The sequence below is a fragment of the Ambystoma mexicanum genome, chromosome 5q, assembly GCF_040938575.1.
Source record: "Ambystoma mexicanum isolate Mex_15411 chromosome 5q, UKY_AmexF1_1, whole genome shotgun sequence".
Taxonomy (NCBI): Eukaryota; Metazoa; Chordata; class Amphibia; order Caudata; family Ambystomatidae; genus Ambystoma; species Ambystoma mexicanum.
The window spans coordinates 344,626,985-344,639,736 of record NC_090933.1 but is presented as its reverse complement, the minus strand read 5'-3'; positions in this window follow the sequence as shown (position 1 = coordinate 344,639,736).

The window sequence follows — 12,752 nt, the reverse complement described above, 5'->3', positions numbered from 1 at the left end:
AGAAATGACCAAGTAAACTAGTTATGTACTAATTACCCAAACCCAATAACTACTATTCCATACACCTCTAATGGAACAACCAGTATGTAACGCCCGGAAAACACAAATCACTCCATGTGACCTCAAACACATATAAATTTATGCATTATGAACGACTTAAACCATTCACCAACCATACCTCGACACCTACACAAAACAATTCAAAGAGAACTCTTCATTGAGCCCTCTTGGAGATAAAGTCTCCAAGAGGTCAATCCAAAACATCTCTCTCTGGGCTAATATTCTCAAAAAATCACCTCCTCTGGGTGGTTTCTTCACCACTTCCAAAACATTAAACCTCAATTGTGCAATAGTATGTCTAGACATATTAAAATGCCTAGCAACTGAAGATTTCTCATTTTTACACCGTATTTGAGATTTATGTTCAGTCCATCTTTCACGTGCAGATCTGGCTGTCTGTCCAATATACATTAATCCACACGGGCACTTAATGCTGTAAATCACCCCTTTGGATCTGCATGTGGCAAAATCTCTAAGAGTGATTTTTTTGCCCGTCTGCGGGTGAAGAATGTATTCTCCTTTAGCCACATTGTTACAATGACTACACGACAGACAAGGAAATGTTCCCTTTTTTTTAGTCACCAATGTCATCTGAATTTCCTTCGGGCCTCTTTCGGCTCTCACAACCCTATCTCTCAGGTTCCTACCTCTTCTATACACCATCATTGGTGGAGATGGAAACAAACTCAGAAGTGTAGGATCATGATGGAGAATCGACCAGTGTTTATGTATGATTCTTTTAACATGCCAACTTTGTCGAGAGAATTTGGAAATATGCAAAATTGCATCAGACTTCTTCTTCACCTTAGGTGTAAGCAATTGCTCCCTTGTAATCGGGAGCGCTCTGTTCTGGGCCTCATTCAAAAGTTGTACTGGATACCCTCTTTCAGAGAATTTTTTAGAGAGAGACTCACATTCAACTTTAAATTCATCAGTATCCATAACAATTCTCTTAATTCGTAATATCTGACTATATGGCAGACTAGCCATCATTGGCTTTGGATGAAAACTCGCAAAATGCAATAAATTATTAACATCAGTTGGTTTATGAAAAAGTGATGTTTTGACCTGATTATTAACAATTTCTAACTGAACGTCCAAAAAGTGTAACTTGGGGTCACCAATTTCCAAAGTAAATTTTATCCGTGAATGAACAGTATTTAAATACTCAAAAAACACTTCGAGTTCACCTTTGGAGCCACACCACACACCAAAAATGTCGTCGATGTACCTTTTCCAGACAATTATCTTACTGGACCATTCAACATTGTCTAGTACAAATTGTTTTTCAAACCAGTACATGTAGATATTAGCATATGCAGGGGCCATCGCTGACCCCATTGATGTTCCAGAAATTTGTGCAAAATATGAGTCTTGGTACCTAAAGTAACTGTTGTGTAAAATAATCGTAATCAACTCAATCACCAACTGTGGATCACATTCTACATTCACAGACTGTAATAGTAACCACTCTACTGCCTCAATTCCCTCCTGGTGGGGAATCGAGGTGTACAGGCTACATACATCCATAGAAAACAAAATACATTCTGAGGATAGACAAACAATTTCATTTATGTTCAATAAAAAATCAGTTGTATCCCTTAAGTAGGTAGGTATCAACTTCACCAGGGGTTGTAAGATTTTATCAACATATTTAGACAGTGAATCTAAAATACTGTCTGTTCCTGCTACTATGGGTCTCAAGGGAGGATGCGTTGTGTTTTTGTGTATCTTTGGAAGACCATATAGTACTGGTATGATTGGATGTTTATTGAGGAGAAAAGACCTTGTTTTAATTGAGATCCACTCATTATCCAAAGCTCTGTTCACACAGGCTTCAATCACTGATTTAATCTGTATAGTAGGATCACGATCCAATCGCAGATACGTGGAATTGTCAATAAGCATCATTCGACATTGGGTGTGATAGAAAGCAGAGTCCATGACTACTACTGCCCCACCCTTATCTGCTGGTTTTATCGTTAGATCTAAATCTTTAGCCAAGGCCTCAATATCTTTAAATTGAGTCTCTTTAAGATTAACTGGAGTTTTTGAATTGAATTTAATTTTCTTCAAATCATTTTCCATCTTGAATTTAAACATATTGATCACTGGATTTTCTATAGGAGGGTCAAACGTACTCTTAGGTTTAATTTCCAAAACATCCTCCATTTCATCAACTGTTCTGTCAAAAGTTTGCATAGAGAAAAACAATTTCAGTTTGATTTTCCGCAACAACAGATGTAAATTAATCTTTTCTTCAAACAGACTAGAATTACTTGCTGGAACAAATGACAGTCCCTTATTCAAAATATCCAACTGATTAACGGTGAGAGTTTTACTTGAAATATTCACTACTATGGATTCTCTCACTTGGTTTTCTTTTTGGACCTTGTTCCCACGTCGGGTCTTTTTTCTAAAAAAGGAACCCTCTGCGGAGAACGTGGCAATATCGGTACAGTTAAAGCAGGTTCGCCTGAATCTGCACTGTCAGCCGGAATACGAGTTGGCAAGCTTCTACCTGGTATGGGGTCACCAATACTCCCCTCACTAGTGTTATCCGAGCCTGATGATTTAGATGGTGGTTTAGGAAACCTACTCCTATTTCTTTGAGCATAAAATTCCTGCCACGAGTATACAATATCGTTGTAATAGTCAAAAGTGTCTCTCCTAAATTTACGCAATTTACGCTGTTCAATATCTTGTTTGTATGAAGCGAGCTTCAGATTGATATCCTCCAAAATGCACTTAAGGTCTTGTTCAGTCTTCAACTTTAAAAGTTGATTAGTCAGATCAGTAATTTCTTTCTGAATAGAATCTAAGGAATTAGCGAGTTCCTGTATGGTCAAGAGGATGAGGTTCAATGAACATTTATTCAATATCTGGTCCCATTTAATAATGAACTCATTGTTCTCCTTACATAAAGTTGGCCTCAGATATACTCTGAGGCCTCTAGGAATTCGTTGAGATTTATGATATTCAACCAAAGTTGAAGCATGAAGCTTCTGAGAAATCTCACGTCTAATGACGCGTTCTAATTTAGAAATCAAACGATCCGGACTGTCCTGTGTGTCTGTAAGTTTTTCAGTTTGACCAATTAGAGCCAAGATCTGCTTGGCTTCCTCGTTAGTAAATGCCAAAGTAGTGACAATGTTGAATGGTCCAGTAAGATAATTGTCTGGAAAAGGTACATCAACGACATTTTTGGTGTGTGGTGTGGCTCCAAAGGTGAACTCGAAGTGTTTTTTGAGTATTTAAATACTGTTCATTCACGGATAAAATTTACTTTGGAAACTGGTGACCCCAAGTTACACTTTTTGGACGTTCAGTTAGAAATTGTTAATAATCAGGTCAAAACATCACTTTTTCATAAACCAACTGATGTTAATAATTTATTGCATTTTGCGAGTTTTCATCCAAAGCCAATGATGGCTAGTCTGCCATATAGTCAGATATTACGAATTAAGAGAATTGTTATGGATACTGATGAATTTAAAGTTGAATGTGAGTCTCTCTCTAAAAAATTCTCTGAAAGAGGGTATCCAGTACAACTTTTGAATGAGGCCCAGAACAGAGCGCTCCCGATTACAAGGGAGCAATTGCTTACACCTAAGGTGAAGAAGGAGTCTGATGCAATTTTGCATATTTCCAAAATCTCTCGACAAAGTTGGCATGTTAAAAGAATCATACATAAACGCTGGTCGATTCTCCATCATGATCCTACACTTCTGAGATTGTTTCCATCTCCACCAATGATGGTGTATAGAAGAGGTAGGAACCTGAGAGATAGGGTTGTGAGAGCCGAAAGAGGCCCGAAGGAAATTCAGATGACATTGGTGACTAAAAAAAAGGGAACATTTCCTTGTCTGTCGTGTAGTCATTGTAACAATGTGGCTAAAGGAGAATGCATTCTTCACCCGCAGACGGGCAAAAAAATCACTCTTAGAGATTTTGCCACATGCAGATCCACAGGGGTGATTTACAGCATTAAGTGCCCGTGTGGATTAATGTATATTGGACAGACAGCCAGATCTGCACGTGAAAGATGGACTGAACATAAATCTCAAATACGGTGTAAAAATGAGAAATCTTCAGTTGCTAGGCATTTTAATATGTCTAGACATACTATTGCACAATTGAGGTTTAATGTTTTGGAAGTGGTGAAGAAACCACCCAGAGGAGGTGATTTTTTGAGAATATTAGCCCAGAGAGAGATGTTTTGGATTGACCTCTTGGGGACTTTATCTCCAAGAGGGCTCAATGAAGAGTTCTCTTTGAATTGTTTTGTGTAGGTGTCGAGGTATGGTTGGTGAATGGTTTAAGTCGTTCATAATGCATAAATTTATATGTGTTTGAGGTCACATGGAGTGATTTGTGTTTTCCGGGCGTTACATACTGGTTGTTCCATTAGAGGTGTATGGAAGAGTAGTTATTGGGTTTGTGTAATGAGTACATAACTAGTTTACTTGGTTATTTTTGAATTTGCCGCATAGTTCATAATGCATAAATTGATATGAGTTTGAGGTCACATGGAGGGATTTGTGTTTTCCGGGGGTTACATACTGGTTGTCCCAGTAGAGGTGTATGGAATAGTAGTTATTGGGTTTGGGTAATTAGTACATAACTAGTTTACTTGGTCATTTCTGAATTTGCCGCGTAGTTAGGTATGGTTGATGGACAGCAATTGTTTTAAGGCACTTATTCATTATTTTTTCAATTTTTTCAAAAATGTAGTCTTTTTTCTATGTCTATCTTTTTAAATACACACACATTTATCTTTAGTACATAACTAGTTTACTTGGTTATTTCTGAATTTGCCGCGTAGTTAAGTATGGTTGATGGACAGCAATAGTTTTAAGGCACTTATTTATTATTTTTTTTATTTTTTCAAAAATGCAGTCTTTCTTCTATGTTTATCTCCTTTTTAAATACACACACATTCATCTTTGGTGTCTTTTTTATTTTGTTTGATTTACTGACTCAGTACCTGTGTGCTTAGTTAGCATTACCTGTGTATTTGGCAGGTTGCAGGGAGCTTTGTGCATTCTTTTAGTATTCAGTGCCGGCGGGTCACGTGACTTTATCATGTGACTACCAGGAAACAGTATAAAATGAGCCAGGAAGTGTGTTGTGGGTTAGGATCTGTTACATGTGAATTGGAGAGGAGCCGTTGAATCTGAGGTGAAGAGGTGCGATTCTGGAAGTAAGTTTAAGCTGTGTGGATGTGTTTATATTTATTTATGTTTGTATTGGAAAGGTGGTGTTAGTTTGTAAATGGTATATTTTGTGTTTGTTTTTTAGTTGCATTATACATTTCTATAATCAGCAGGATGCTTTACATTGGATGCGGGGTACTGGAAGTCCTGAATTTGGATTGGATTGGCTATTGATTTGCCCTAGGTAAATAATATATGTTGGAAGAGTTGCACAATTTAAATTTTGGGTTTTCTTTGAGGATTTGGGCTTTTTAACTTTCTGTGTTAAGTTGATGTGTTGGCACAAAGATGAGGTGGTGGCACAAGGTTGTGGATTTTGGTGATCGTTGAGCTGCACAGATTAGTTGCCAATGAGTAATAGGTGTTTTTTGAACTAGTTGTTTAGTCATTAAGGTTTGGTGATTTAACTACGTGTAATTGGAGCTGATAGATATGCTTTGGTATTCCAGAGTTCGGCAATCACATTTCACTTGTTGAGGACGGCAGGAGTATTCGCAGGGATCCTGGTTCTGTGTACGTCGTGCACAGACAGATGCACAGACAGAGACTCTATTTTCTTTGACAACATTCCCACTGTGAGGTACATACGTATAAGTGTTTTAGGTTTTAATGCATTTTGAGATTTACATTTGGAGCCATACCAGTTGTACCACTGTGAATATACAACCACTTGTGTATGTTATGTAGAATTGTGGTTGGATTTATGTGTACATAATTATTTAATGTATTCTCTTAATTTAATGTGTTTAGTTTGTCCAAACTTTTAATGCTATGTGGGATGTCCTCTAATTGTATATATATCTATACTTGCAGATATTTTTGCTCCTGAAGAAGGGGATAGTCCCCGAAACGCATAGAGCTTGAAGCTGCAGTTTAAAATTGGGAGCTTATTTTTTTGTCTGGTTTGATTTGTTTTTCATGCTGGCCATATTGGAAGTCAGTTGATACCTTTTTTCTGTACTTTTATGCAGATATTTTGTTACCTATGTTCTAAATTGACAATTCTTTCTATATATAAAAGTGCAAATGTTATGAAATTTGACTGATTTATTTCAGCTTGTAAGGTGTGCAGGGGACGGGAGTGTCTTTAAGTTTAGACACTTTTTATTTTATGTGTTTTTGATAATACATCGATCGAGCTTATAAAATCCTATGCATTTTACCATAGTTTTTCTCATTTTTACACATGTGAACATGATAGGTTGGGTACCGCCATCTTGTGCTAATCTTATCTGTTAATCCATTGCCCTAAATTCAAGTGCCATTGTGGCAGTAATTCAGATCACCCGCACCTAAAGCTGACATCAAAAGATGCTTATGCCCCTTTTCACACACAACGCCAATGCATGTTTCGTGGGAACGTCCTCTGTGCGCAATCTAGTGGCGTGACTGCATGGAAATGCTAAACTGCCTCTTTCCTTGACAAGTGTAAACAAACCCTTTCTGATCACAAAACGTTGGAGTTTCTTTTTCCTTTGTGTCAGTGTACTTCATTTCAAGATTCCATGACTTGCTTCTGCTCTGTTGAGCTATCTTCCAAGTACGAACACTGAGAACAGGTCCTTATACGGCCTAAAAAGAAGTAACTCAGTAGTCGCTTTTTATTTAAACGTTTCTTATATTGCGTACAAATGTCTTTACCAAACCATATTTAAATTCTACTTTAACAAGCATTTTGTTTACATGTTTCCTTGCACACTTTGTGTGTGCCTATTGCTCTTGTATCTGCACAATGGGTTTTTGTAACATGGCTGTTTCTTCTCTTGTCTTTCTTTAACATTGAATTTTTACTGTAAAACCTATTAATGTATACAAACAACATTTTTTTTTACTGTTTTAAAAAATAATAATTTTATGGCACGTTTGATAATGATTTAAAAACATACATCAAACAAAAACACATCAGCACCATGATTCACATAATGTAAGAGTGTCCAGGTTGACCAGAGGCGAAGAGCAAGACAGAGCATAAACACACAAAAATCAATCTGCACCCCCTCACCCTCCTCTGAAAACCTCCCTCACATGGCTTCGTCCGATTTGCTCCATATCTTTTGAAATTTGATTGGGCATCCCTGTGCGTTGTAAATTCTTCTCTCATATGACATATGTATATTCATATCGAACACCCATTTGCTATACCTGGGCACATCTGGCTAGCACCACATCATGGCTGTGTTCCTTTTTGCCAGAATGGCCGCAGTAGATATCAGAAACTTGTCTGAGCAACAATAGGAGTGAGCACCCCAGATTCCCAACATAATCATCTTGGGTTCAACAGGCACCAATTCCCCACCACTCTCGTCAACTTACACATAACTTTCCCCCAGAAGCAGCATATCAGCTGACAGTCCCATATAATATGGAAAAAAGTACCGTCTGCTTGGTCACATATCGGGCACCGCTCGTGGGCTGCACGACCACATTTTAAAAAAAGTGTGCGTGAATAGTACGTTCTGTGCAATATTTTGAGCTGCATCAGGTGAAGTCGTGAGATTTTTTTCACTTTTGACAATTCAGCCCCACCAGTGTGAGCCCAAATATTCAGAAGAGGAAATCCTTGAAATAGAAAGAATGTGAAATGATGAGGAATCAGATGAAAGTCGTGACGATCAATCACTGGAGCCTGAACCCAGTCACATGTAAAACCTTTCCACCTGGTGTACCTGCCATTGTTGTGAGGTTATGTCAACTGTGATAGAGAACTGCTGTTGCAGAGAAACCAGATTTTGTTCTGTAAATTAAATACATTTCTCATACTAATCTCAAACCAACGTATCAAACACTAGATTTAACATCCGAATAATTACGTTTCTTTCACTTTCAAGATAAAAGCTATTTCCCTATCTCCAAAATAGTTTTTGCTGCAATTGGGGTTCACATTTCTAATTGATCCTAACTTGAAATCTGTCAGTTCTTTGCACTAATGCCTTACATTTTAGGAGGTAGTTCAAACAAAATAAATGCAATTATTGGGTTCATTCAAGTGAACTATTTCTGTATCTCTTACACGGGTGGTACATGCTTGAGGCCTATCATGCATTTACCTGGTGTATTCATGGAAGACTGGGATTCCACGTTCAACGAGTAATACCTGCCTTTGTGGTTTGAGCCATAAATGAGAAATTCCTCAGTTACTCCGGACAATAGTGGGGTTTTATACAGACAGTACCTCAACCGCAGCAGTACAGTTTGTAGTTTGTCATTGCCATCCACTTTACCAAACTACATTTTTTTTTTAAATGAGTTCATATGAAAAGTTGTTGCACATTTTTTGTAAGTCCACAATACATCCAAACATCTAAGAGGATCATGAAAGATCAGTGTGCTCGCCTCATCTACATCTCTATCCCTCTTTCGGTATCTATGACAGTTCGCACCTGTGGCCGTGCGCTCGCAGGGGGCTGGGTGGATGGAAACGCTCAATGTGCCGAATACTGTGTACACCTCAAAGGGATCTTTCGCATGGGGTCCATTGGCCGCATGCTCACCCCAGAACCGGTGTCTCCAAACTCCCCTTTGAAGACCCCGTCCCTGCAATGAACATATGTATGTGTCCTTTGACTATATTCTGGGTCTTTTGCGCTCGCTTCATCCACATATATCCCCTCCGATATCAATGGCTGTTCGCACCTGTGGGCATGGGCTCATAAGGGGGCTGCACTGGCTGGAATGATGATGGTCAAACAATGGCATCGAGGCTGGGTGGATGTGAAGGAATACGTCGGACATTAACATACACATCCACTTTCCTTTATGAACTCCTTGAAAGTTACCAAGAAGATATCTGTGCAATCTACAACAGATATTGTCATCTATCCACTTGTTACCTGTCTTGCTGAATCGGCTCATCTGTTCTTCCAGGTAAGGTTTTTTTTTTAAAATAGTTTTTATTGGTATTCCAACATGACAACCATACAGCTCAATACACCTTGTACAAATTAACTACGGTTTCATATTGCATTTTCTACCTCCTAACTCTCCCTCCCCCAAGCATACAGCACCCTTCAATATTCCCCCGCCCGCTCCTACCCACGTTTCCAACACTACTCCGCCCCTGAAGGGCTATCTTCTCCCAGGTTTTCCTGGTCTGCCACGGATAGTGTCGCTATTAGTTGTCTCCAGGCGACCAACGTGTCCGCTTCCGCCTCCCCTCCTATGCCTGCTGCTTTATGCCATACTGTTGTTTCGGCATTCGGCCATTTCTTAAGATTGTGCCACCAGACCTGTGCCAGCGGTTTCCTACATGCTTTCCAGCTCATTGCTATTCTACGTTTAGCTAGTATATAGGCCATGTCTTTTAGTTTATTCATGTGTTTAGCTCTACTAGGCCTGGGGAACCCCACCAACAGGCACGCCCAAGGGGAGCTCACATCCAAGTTTATCTCTTTTTCTGCCAAGAAGTGGGCAACCTCCCTCCAGAAATGCTCCTATTTCGGGGCATGACCAAAACATATGTACCGTTCCTGCATTCACTTCCCCACATTTCGGACATGTCTGTGAACCTGTGTGTGTAAACTTAGCTATTTTCTTAGGGGTCATGTACACTCTGTGAGTGATGTATAAAAGAGGTTCACTGGCTACCTATCCGCGATAGAATCAAACTACGCCCACTAGTCATTACTCATAAGTGCCTCTCCTTGATGGCCCTTCGCTACCAATCAGATAAATTCTCCAGACATAGCTCCACTAGACCAACCCGATCCCCATATCTACACCAACTTAACATCCCGAAGTTTAACCTCAAAACAGCGGAGGGGATAAAGCTTTCCTGTACTCGCAGCTAAATGCTGGAATGCTCTCCCATTGACAATCAGAGCTGAGACCTCATTTTGGTCGTTCAAGGTGAAAGAGCTGCTCTTAAACCAGCATTAGCGAGCTGGTTGCCCGCAGCACACTCCTTAATACTGTACTATCTACAACTGCTGACCATTCTGTAACCTGCTCCATACTGTCAACTTTGTGCTTTCCTGTTGTCATGGACCATACTGTAACCCGGTCCCACATGCTATTTATTTTATTGTACTGTCTTATTTGTGCAAGCTTCTGTAACCCATGTTGTTCTAAAAGACTAATGCCCCCAGTTACCCGAGGGTTTGGCTGCGCTATCTAAATAAACAAACTAAACTAAATTAAACTGAATCTGTTGCAACCGCGCATTTCTCAATACCTTTTTATGGTATCCTTGCGCTCTGACCCACAGCCGTCTTCCATTGATTCCCCTGCATCCTCCTACCAGTTTAGTTTCGTCTGGACTACCTCTTTCCCAACCTTAGACATCAGCAACTCATATATACGGGAGACCTCATGGCCCCCTTCAGACACATCATAAAATGTTTCTATAACTGCCTCGGGCTGTTGGGCCAACACCTCTTCGGGCCACGTGCCTTTGATAATCCACCCCAGCCTAGAATATGTGATATGCTGTCCCAGATGTAACCCTGTGTCCTCTACCAATGTATCGAACTCCTTAACCTTCCCTGTCTAGCCACACATCCCCCATTGTCACTTTGCCTACTGGTTCTCACTTCCTTCTGATGTTCAGCCTCATTTGCTCGTCTACTCCTTCTAGCTCCACTAGCGGAATCTGTGGGGAACACGGGGACGGATTCTCCTTAGGCTGGCAAACTCTATGCCACGTCTTCCCTCCCAGGTCTAATAGTCTGCCCTCTCCCACCCTCTGTTGTTTTGTCAGCCACATTCTCTCGTTCAAGAAATAAGGGGTGCATTCAGCATTCAACAATTTAGACTCAGGTGTTTGATCTTCCGATAGCCACCTTGCTACATATTGGAGTTGGCTAGCCAGATAGTATACTTCAAATTTTGGCAATCTAATGCCTCCTAACTCATACAAGTTTTGTAATTTCCATAAAGCTATTCTATTCCTGGAATTATGCCAGATAAATCCCCTGCATATGCTCTGTAATTCCAAAAAGAATAGTTTGGGTATTGTATGTTAGCAAAATAATGTAATAACCTAGGCAGTACCATCATCTTTTATAAAAACCACTCTTCCGGGGGCGTGGCCTGGAGCCGACTCGACTGGAATGCTTTCCTGAGAGCTCCCGCTCGGCCCAATGCGTTTTTTTATGTAAAATCTGTTTCTGCCTCCGTTTCAGCCCTGGATTTCGTCCACCGGTGGGGGAACCCCCCCCCTGCACCCTCTGACCGAGTGGGTCCCGGTTTCTCCTCAGGACTGCCGGATGCGACGCTGCAACTGCCCAGAGGCCCACTCGGCGGAGAAATGGCTGCTGCAACGCCGAAACTCAGAGGCCACCCAGGAGGGGGCGGAACAGACTCAGAAGCCCTGCCGACCTGCCGCCACTTGAGCTGAGCCGCTGTGTACCTGCCCCCCGCTCGCTGATGTGCCCTTCTGCCTCCGGACCCGCTGACCAGCTCTCTTCCCCAGCACAGCCCGAATCATTACTGCGCCCTGGGCAGTGAAGCCATTCGCTCTCCACCAACCCTTGCCTGCCAGGACGCGGTCGCCGGATTGCCTCCTCTCCTCCGAGCTTGGCTTTCCGCGCTCCTGGCCAGCCGACCTGCACGCGGCCCACTGCGGGCGTCCTTCTGGAGTCGTCCGGCTCCGCCCGGGCTCGGATGATCCGGCGGCGGCCGGCGGCTCCCGAACCCGCTGGGAGCTCACGCTCTCCATACTCATAGGAGCGCGACCTGGGCTGTGGATCCAACGGCCCTCCGCCTTTGTCCTTCCCATCGAGACGCAGCTTCCCGCACCCCCAGTCGGCCTACCTGCACTCGGCCCACCACAGGGGCCCATCTGCCGTTACTCAAAGCTGCCTGTGTGCGGGGGCTCCAACAGCAGCCGGTCGTCAGTTCCACCAGCAGCGCGCTCTCCTAGCCATCGCACAGTGCCCGCACAGGGTACACGGAGGCACCAACCCACGAGCCTCTTTCCCTGTGCTTGGGGCACTAATCGAACAGTGGGGCATCCTGCACATCCAGCCTCAGCCCGCCCGGGCTGTCTCAGCGTCCCAATGCCCTAGGAGGCCCCCTACAGTCCCTGCACCTGCAGCGCCTCAGGCCGGGCGGCCATCTTGCGGACCGCCGCCAGACACCGGAGCCTGGATCTCCCATCTCTACGCCGGCCACTACCCGCCGTGCAGAATCACTGGCCCTCCATCTGGACCATCCATTGCTTCACAGGCCCTCAGTGGCTCTTACCCCCACCACCTACCAAGGTTGCCCTCGGGTCGCAGGAGGACCCTGGAATCTTAACAACGGCTCAGCAACACACCAGCTACACACCAGCACCGGCGTTGGGAGGTGAGGATTCGGGGAGGGGGGCCAGGGGCGTATCCTACTGACTCCGGGTGCTCGGCTGAGGGAGGCCCCACAGTCTCATTGGCCCGGCCTCTTGTACCCGCATCATCAGACCCCACCGAATCTACCTTGGGCGCCAACATAGCCCCTGCCCCGACTGGGATCTCCCCACACCTCCAGAACTTCCACAAGCCT